Here is a 10,224-nt window from a genome sequence, read left to right as displayed (position 1 = left end):
GGAACTACGATATATGAATTACAAATTTAAACAGTGAAATACGAGGATGAGATTTCACACGAGTTGTATTAAGCACGATTACGATTGGGGGACTACATACATGGGGACATGGCTGATAAGCTCATATTTATATATATTTTATATCAAATTCACTTATCTTTTCTTAGTTAGTTCCTTATATTTTTGAGTTATTTACTTTGTTTTTTTTTTTGTTTTGTAGGATTTGTCAAGCAAAGAAAAGAAAAATAGCACAAGTAGAACTTTAAGTAACAAATTCGTCAAAACTGCCTGTGCAGGTCAGCTGACTTTGGAAGCAAGTTGCGGACAGCTACGGATGTCTATTTTCTGGAACATTTCACGGATTGTTAATATCATTTTTCTAGAAGAAGTTATGGCCGTTTTAACACTGAAAGGTTCCCAAGAGGCTGAGCAGTTTGTAACTGAAAAGAAAGCATTGAAAGCAATAAATCCAATCAATCTAGTAGCCAAAACTGACGCAATCAAGAACAAACCAGCTGACACCTATTCAAATATTAGAGGAAATGGAATTAAAGATGAGGATTAAGAGGGAGTAATTGGCATAAAGGCTACCCAAGGAGTTACAATTGTTTTACATTTCCTCTCACTTATTGTCATCACTAAATGGCTATTAGTGAGTGAGTTAAGGAGAAGAAAATGATGCAGCAAGAATTGATTTAAAAGCAGCGTTGGGGAATGAAGGAAGGGGGGGAGAGAGCCTTAGTTAATTTCTTTCGGTTCTATTTTTTCAAACTCATGTCTATCTTTTGTTTTAACTTAAGGATTTTGTAACTAAATTTTTAGTAGTTAGGGGCTGTTTGAAGCCCCGAATATGTTTGCAAGTTTGTTATGACATTTCGTTTGAATTAGTTTTATGAATGGATGAAAATTGGTTCACTACTTGTCTCATTGATGAATTTTTTATGTGTTTTCTACGGATGCATATTTAGTAAGCATATCTAGGATTCTAATGCTATGAATATGTGTGTGCCTGCCTTTGTCGAATGAGGACTTACATATGTTCTAGAGTAGTACTTGTTAATTTGCGATTAACATGTGAATCAATTTCTAGGATAAGTAAGACAACGCTAGTACTTACGATGCCTTGTGATGACTCAAACTCTTTTCGTTCTTAATGATTTCTACTTGTTAAATCTATGAACACGCCATTCTAGATTGTACGCTAGGGACTAAGTTAAGTTGAAAACGCCGTTCTCTTAACATACTACATAAGAAAGAGTAATAGGTTGAGTTCTAACATTGAGCCAACTTGAGCATCTTCATCCGGAAATAAAAAGAATTTGAATTAAACATAACATGTTTGTATGATTATTTGGTGGTGGATAACAACTTGAGCATCTCAAAAATTTGTGTGAGTGTAGCTCTCTGTGTCTAGCATCTACATATAAAATTTCGTAGACTTTAGATAAGTGTAAGTCGGTCTAATAATTATTTTTCGGTGGCTGGTCAGTAGGGACAGCAGCCCAGATTTTGTGACATTTTAAGTAATTAGATAAAACAATCTTCTACGGGAAAGACCCTTATTTTCATATGCTACAATTGACAAATATTATTGTTAATAAGGAAAATTAATAGGACATTTGTGTGCTACTTTGTGGTGTGCTTTTAATCCTATCAATGGCCCTATGATATGGAAGTTCAAATGACCACCCAGCTTCTAGAAAGATTATGCAACCGAAAAGTTGTGGGTTAAAAGATTCAAACCAGGGCTCCAACCATTCGAGGGAATAATCAAAAGGACGATCTAGAAATCATCCGAGTGGTGGCTTTAAACTCTAACCTCTAGTGCAATTACTTCTATCATGGACAATCGTACCAAGTCAAGTACGTTCTGCAGCCATTGTGCTTTAGTAGGTCAATATGAGGCATGTAGACTAGGAAATACTCAAGAGGAATTTCATTCTAGTAGAGTCTGATATGCAAATATACCTTAGCTAAGTCAGCTAAGTGTCGACCGATCGAAAACGCTCAAGCTCAACACAAATAGTTTAACAAAAGGATTTTAGAGGTGTTTTCGATCCACATGCAAGCGACCAAGTCCCTAACGAAGTTTCGTTTAAGATTCACTACGAATGAACACACAATTCGAACTAACAAGGAAGCCCATTCTCAATGACATGTTGCAACTATTAAAATCTTTAGACACCCAGAATGGGGCAAGGTGAATGAACAAATGGTCACAAAGTCATGCTTAAGGGAGGGGTGTCTCACAGACAATTAGATTAATCTTTTGTAAGTGGTAGCAAACTCTTACATGTCGGACTAACATTTAGACTCCGAGATCATTCTAGACACAACTCGTCACTTTCTCAATCCTGAATCTGATGAATGCATCGCAGTGGAAATCTTTATGAACAGTAATTTTGGGAGGTAACATTTTTCTTAATCAATGTTATTGAAGGGGGCTTAAAGCTCTATGTCAGGCCTACAAGCTTATTGGACTTTGATTCTGTTACTTATTACTCCAATGTTGGTTTATTTTGGGAAGATTAAAAGATTAAACTATTCCGTGACAAGCAGAAGATGAAAAGTTCTATGTACTTTAACATGATAAAAAAACTTGAGTAAATAACACTTACCAAAATGCATGAAAATATGTTTATTGCATGGAATAATCAAAGTCCCATGATAGGCCAAGATGAGTACAATTTTAGGAAGACATGCCCTCATCCCTAATGCAAAATTTCTAAGGAGAATGGACATTTTCTTTTCTAATGAAGATGCTTGTCATTCTAGCTTGATCACTTCAGGAAGATGCTGAGTCGACTTCAATGAAGAAAAACCCACTCAAGAAGCTCGATACTGCTCAAATTGAACCCGCATACGAAAACTATAGAGGAAGATGTTGCTTTAGGCTATGGATTATAATGTGAAGACTAAGAAACCCAATAAGGGAAAGGAATTTACTTTTGAAGGTTACTCATCCTTATTCCATTTGACAATTCCATATAACAATGAAGGAAGAATTGAAAATTTCTTCGCAACATATCTTGACCGGCAGAGACTCAAAGTGAGAAATGGGTTCAATAGGTGAAGCTTGAAAAATAATGAGGAAAGCCATGTTTTGGTAAAAATTACTCTAAAGAAGAGTTAGAGGAAAGGGAAGAAAAAATACCACAATTCATGTGTCCAAAGGCCGAAGCCACTCAGTAACACAAAGAGTTGTCTCTTGTTTGTTGTGCACACACAACATGAAACCTTTCATTATAATTGTCTTCATTCCACAACTTTCGAAGCGGTATGCCTAAATCTGAAACATCTCAATTATCTAGCAACGATCATGAATCCAGTTTGTCATGTATCATAAGAATTTAAAGTGGTATGTATTCTGATTTACTATGAAAGGTATGGTCTATAGGTAATTATCCATCCTCAAGCAGAACAATCATTTCATATACATACTTAGAAGCAATTGTGGGACCATGATTTTCTAGGGCCGGAGTAAGACGAATTAGAATACTCATACTTGAGAAGTTCGATCATAGACTCAACAGCTCTGGACTTATCAAGCTACATAGTCGAATCAATGATGCCACCATCATCTTCTTTTGGATAAGTGGGCAAAGTCCATCGACTTTGCTGAGATTGACCAGTCTCATTCCACAAGATACGAAAACCTGATCCGGCATGGAATCAGCCAGGTTTTCTATATTCTTAGAGATTCCTACAATCTAGGGATTTGGCACACAAACAATCACATTTCTAAGAGGATGCATATTTACTCCTAGATATCTTATGGGATTCTTTCAATTTAATACGAATTCTATATCCTAAAAGACTCTCTCTTGATTGGTATAAATACACGCTTCCATGGTTCATAACTAGTAACGCAATTATCACTGATGCGAGATTTATACGCACACAAATTAAACCTTCTTTTCGTCAAATTGTAGTATATGTATAAGTAGGGATCGTTCTAGACCGGGGATTAGGAGGGATTGTTAACCACTTGGATTTGACTCAAAAACGTAAAATAACAATATGAAACACTATACTAGACTCAAAGAATGCAAAACTAAACTTTAAAACACTAAGACAAACCAAAAGACTCAAAACAACACAAACACACTCAAATCTGCCTAAAAACCACTTTCTGGGCAGATTTGAGCACAAACACAAATTTGGACGAAATTAAGTAATAACTTGACTCAAGAACGTAAAAACACAATATAAAACACTAAACTAACTCAAAGAATGTAAAACTAAACACTTAAAACATTAAAACAAACCAAAAGACTCAAACATCACCCAAAACACTCAAAACTGCCTTAAAATCACTTTCTGGGCAGTTTTGAGCACTTTGGTGAATTTGGACGAAATTGGGAAATAAAATTGAATCAAAACACTTTAAAACATAAACTAAACAAATTCTAAACACTAAAGAACAAGAAAGTAAAGGGGGGTTTTAAATTGACGAGAATTGAAATAACAAAACAAGTTAATAAACTAAACAGATTGTAAAACGAATTTGATGGAATGGAATGAATGGATGATAGAATGGCTAAGGGGTTCATCTCCATACATGTTATACTTGCATAATAAAATGATTTCCAATTGCATTTCAATAAACCATGAAACTCAACACCCCGGGTTAACCGTGATGCACTAATTAACCTTCAAATCTTCCTAACGTTATTGAATTGGATGGGTTAGCGCATACAACAATTCAAAACATTCCCCACAAGTCCTCAACATGAATGCATAGAAGAGATACAAGCAAGAATCATTACGCTCTATGAAAATTATAAGTGTTGACGAGGCATTCGTTACTATGGATTGCATGAAACTTATGCCAAGAATTTGTTTAACGCGATTGTTTATAAGCAACCTCCACTACTTGTGAATATAAGTTCATAACGATTAGGTGAAACTTACTTATATTCTAGCGTCATATTCATGCATGAAAATTAAGCGCGCATTCTCAATAAACATACATAAATAAGTTATCAATCAAACGGTTAAACAAATTGAATCCACAACTTATGAAACGCAATTAGAAGTATTCAAATCAAAATGCAAGCATAAACATATATTCGAATCACCCGCTAACCAAGGGGGGTTTAGTTCCTCATGGTACAAAACAAAGAGAATCAAAGAAACACCTAAACATTCCAACAACTCAAACTTGAATTGTATGAACGTTTAGGCCCTCTTATCTTCCATTCCTCATTCGTACAAAACAAAGAGCATTGAAATTAAACATTGAAATCAAAGAAACACCTAAACATTCCAACAACTCAAACTTGAATTGTATGAACGTTTAGGCACTCTTCTCTTCCTCTTCGTTGTAGCACAAGGTCTAGGGATAGTTTGATGGTGTGAATGGTTTGGGGAGTGGTGGAATATGGAAGGATGGTGTTTGGATTCTAAGGGAGGGCACGGCACAAAAGAGTTTTGATGTCTACATTCTGAAATGTGGAAGGATTTATGAATGGAATGGATGGACTTTGTGAAGGGCACGGCCCCAAGGGACCAATTTCTGTTGTGAAATGAATTGTGTATGAATGAGTGTGAATGAATGAGTATTTATAGGTGAAATGGGGGGAACATGACAGCTAGGTTGCATGTGCACATGTTGGTTGAATGATTATGAGTGCATGTGGCTGAAATAGCATGTGGAATGGCTGGAAATGCAAGGAGAAGGCATGTGCACGGTTTTGGGAGAGAATGGGAGTGCAAGTGGCTGAAATGTTAGAGGAACAAGTGCATGTGGCTGCGTTGTGGTGCAATGATGGAGGAACAATCTGAAAATGCAAGGTATGGCTGGAATGATTGTGTTTGTTTGAATGTGCATGTGATTAAATTAAAGGATGCAAAGTAAATAAATAATGAATGCATGTGTTGAATTATGAAGATGCATGTGCAATGAAGTGGAATGACAATCTGAAATGGGATAGGTACCCACGGCAATGATGATTTCTGGTGGTGTTTTGGGTGCATGTGGAATGAATGATTTCTTGGTGAGTGGATGCATGTGTTGATTAAAGGGGGAATGCAAAGGAAAAGCTAGAAATGCATGTGGAGTGGCTGCAAGGTGAATGAATAATGAAATGGGAAAGCATGTGCAAGGTTTTGGTGTGAATGATTGAATGTGCATGTGGCTGCAATGGAGGAGGAATCCTTCAATTTTGTCCATCCTCTTGGCTCCAAGCATATGATATCCATTCCAATCTCTAATTTGCTCCAAAAGGCTCCAAAAGGCATCCTTTTGCATACTTTGCCCTTAGAACCTGAAAACACACAAAAGAAGCGTAAATGACTAAAATAACTAAAGAAACATAACGTAAATGCACGAGAACAAGCCATTTAAGTCGCATGAATATGCTCCTATCAAATACCCCCACACTTATCTTTTGCTAGTCCTCGAGCAAAACAAAACAACAAAAGAACACGAAACTAGACAAAACGAACAAAACACAACCTACACCTTCCAACAATCGTCTCACGGATTTCCAATGCACATGACAAGTTAAAAATCATTAGTCCCATAGATTTTTGTCATCTTCACACTTAAGTACATTCTTACTCATAGTCACCACATATTATTTCACAATTAAGCATTTAAAACTATGTTTTGAATGTTGTAACATGCCTTAGAGAATTTGCTCAAATCCTTAAAAGATATGCACTCGTTTTTCACACAGATTTTTTGACTACACACCCTACACTAGGTATATGTGAGAAGATTGATGTAAACATGTAGACGAACACTCACATATGTTATAACAAGGAAAGCATTTTCTGGAATTATTAACATGTATATATATGATCTCATGAATGGAATGCTACTACTTAGAACGAGAACCAGTGATTCCATAAGCTCATATCAATTCCAAACTCCACATTATTGAACACATAACGATCAAGATAGAAGCATAAGGGTTGAAACGGGGCTAAAGGTGTTTGGCTAACAAAGAAAGGATAGGGAAAACAAATGTTCTTTAAGCAATAGTGAGCAAAGTATTGAATTAGGCACTTAGAATTCCCTTTAGAACGCAGAAGTCAACTTTGAACACCCAAGGGGAAGTCACACAAAACTTAGGGCCATATTCAAACTTTTTGGGCCCTTTCTTCAACAATCACACTTGTGAGTCCATTCTCACTTATTTTCACTCTTTTTCTTTCTTTTCTTCTTCTTTTTCTCACATTTTTTTTTTCTTTTTCCCGTGCCTCCTTTAAGACTTAGGCACATACATACACACAAAAATCCCTTCCCCCACACTTATTTTCTGCAACATATTAATCAAAAGGAATTCATTTAAGTCATGCTCACTATACTTCAAGAACAAGGGTATAGGAAAGTCCTACTCTAGGCTAGGTAAGGGGTGATGTGGTTAGCAAAGAAAATAGGCTAAACGAGGCTCAACGAGGTTAAAACTAATATATACAAAATATGGGAAGTAAGGCTATTTGGCTATGGTGGCAACTACACAACTTCATCTTGATATATGTTATGCAACTCAATCTCATGCTTTGAATGAAACGGATATAAGTTCTAGCATTTAGTTCTATCATGATACAATTGCATTCTAAGTAGCAACCAAGCAAGAAATAATGAGATCATGCAACAACTTTAGAAAACAAAGAATCACAGAAAATAACTCTCCAAAGAAAGTAATGGCTCGAGTCTCACAGGGATGTAGCGTTTGTTTGAGTTCCTTCCTTCAAGCATGTTACAAAAACGAATTTTTCTTTTATGATTGCATGTGAAGTCATACATTATAACCATATCCAAGCATATACCAAGAGTAAATCAAACTTTTCTCTATGTTTATAACTCTTTTTAACTGTCATGCAATTACAAACCAAATCCTTATCATTGTGTTGGAAGGTACCCTAAGATACAAACACACAAAAATGACTCAAAACACTCTTTTTAGGCTTTTTAAAACATGTTTTTCAAATTTTTATGTGATTTTCGGAGTTATAAAACAAAACACACTAAAAACACTCTAAAACAACTTAAAAACACCTTAAAACAGCAAGGAACAACATTTGAAGTAATGGGTGATAAAATCCCACGAATTTGCATTAAATATACTTAGTTACCCCCCCACACTTAAATCAAACATTGTCCTCAATGTTTTAAGCATAGATTCACACAAAACATAAGTAAACACACAAAAAAAAAACAATTTAAACATACTAAACATGGCAGAATGTAATTAACAAAGAGAAGAGTTTAGGGACGCAAATCTGGTTATGGAGTGTAAATTCCCTCTTCTCCTTGGTAATTACATTGAGGCTTTGATCATAGTGACTCCACATGCATACTCTTGAACTGGGCTGCATGATTCTTTTGGTCTCCTCCACTTGTTGATTTTCCTTTGTGCTACTGGGCTGGAGGATTCTTTTGGTCTTCCCCGAAGGTCTGAGCTTACCCCTTTGGTCTGTTTCTTTGTTCAATCTTTCCAATTCGTATTGAAAAGGGTTGGATGATAACTCAGCCTATGTTTGTCTCCACATGCTTCAATGTATCATTTTCACTTGCTTTACTCGCTCCCCTTTGCAGAAGTGGTCCCTTCTCCGGAAGTGTATCAACCGTTGAAGATGACTACTCGAGAGCAACGCTAGGTAAGTAACCAGGAATAGATTCCAGGCAGTTGGCTCCAGATCGAAAGACTGACTCCAAGTGCCGGCTTTGCTTCTTTCACTTTGCCATGCGAGTAAGAACAAGGACAAAGAAAAAGACAGGGAAAGAGCATGATATGAGATACTTTTGCTTTTGACCTTGATGATATGAGATACCTTTGCTTTTGAAGAAGCGGTGAATGAATCAGCACACTTCAATCCGCCATTTCCTCCTGGGTCATCTGTACTCCAGGCATCTGGTATCATCTTTGGGGAAGAAGAAAGAATTGAGTATTTCGAAAGGCTTTGCTGGGAGTGCGCCCTCAGAGGTGAGGGAGAGTTGGGCATTTTCTTCAGGTTTGCCTTGCCATAAAAGACGAAGGTCGACATATATAGAGATAATATCAAGTGGTGGTACTGTTCTTTTACCCTTGTCGACAAATGTCTCTTCGATATCAGAACGACGCCTCTTCGATTTCTGAGCAGGCGCCCCTTCGATTTCTGAACGACGCCCCTTCTCTTTCTGAACGACACGTGGTAGTGCAGATGCGGCTCCTTTTGACAAAGCTGCACGCGTTTTCTGAAAAGCAGAGAAAGCGTCGCCGAACTTTGCGCTTGTCGGCTAAAGACGTGTAGTTGCGATGATGGCCTCCACGTGTTTTCAGCTTTGTCAGAAATCTTTTGACAAAGTTGAACGCGTTTTCTGAAAAGCCGAGAACGCGTCGCCTAAATTACGCCGGAAATTCTGGTTTTTTTGAATTGGTGGACGCGTCGCCTTGGCTTCTTATAGAGCTATCGATCACCACAACAAACACACTCTGAAGAATTCCCATTCTTGAAAATCGACTCCGACCCTTTGAAAATTTACTCCATCAACCCTTATCTTTGAACACCTTTGAAAAATGGCAAACTCATCGAACCTTAGCTTGGAATTGAGCCTTAGCAGTGATACGGGCGCGCCGCGTCAAGGTAACATATGGCGCCCTTCTTTCTTATCTTCTAACGGTCTTCTTACAGGTGAAGACTCCGTGATGCAGGACGCCACAACAGCTACAATAGTAGCTAGGAACCTCCTCACTCCAAAAGATAGTAGGCTGCTGTCAGGACGGTCCGATGAGTTGGCCGTTCAAGAGTCCCTCGCACTTAGTGTTCAGTGTGCGAGTTCTGTGTCCAACATGGGCCAACGCCTGCTTGCCCGCTCCCGTCAGGTGGAATCATTGATGGCAGAGGTGGAAAGTCTTAAGCAAGAGATCCAGCAGCTTAAGTACGAGAATAGAAGTTTGCACGTGCTTGCCAACAACTATTCGACGGGCATGAAGAGGAAGCTTGATGAGCTGCAAGAGTCTGAAGGTCGGATTCACAGTGACCGTCAAAGGTTTTCGTCTTTCCTCCAGAGGCACCTTTTTCCTGGCTCATCCAGCGCTTGGCCAAGTATTGAGGCCTGGAATGCTCTAGCTCCGATGCCTCCCGCTCCGATGCCTTCCGCTCCGATGCCTTCCGCTCCGATGCCTTCCGCTTCAAAGTCTTCCGCTTCGACGCCTCGTAGTGGGGCTTCACGTAAACAACCTTTGTGAAGCACCACCTTTCTCCATGTTTAGTATTTTATTTAATATA

Source organism: Pyrus communis, chromosome 2 (assembly GCF_963583255.1).
Source record: "Pyrus communis chromosome 2, drPyrComm1.1, whole genome shotgun sequence".
Taxonomy (NCBI): Eukaryota; Viridiplantae; Streptophyta; class Magnoliopsida; order Rosales; family Rosaceae; genus Pyrus; species Pyrus communis.
This window is presented reverse-complemented; position numbering follows the sequence as displayed.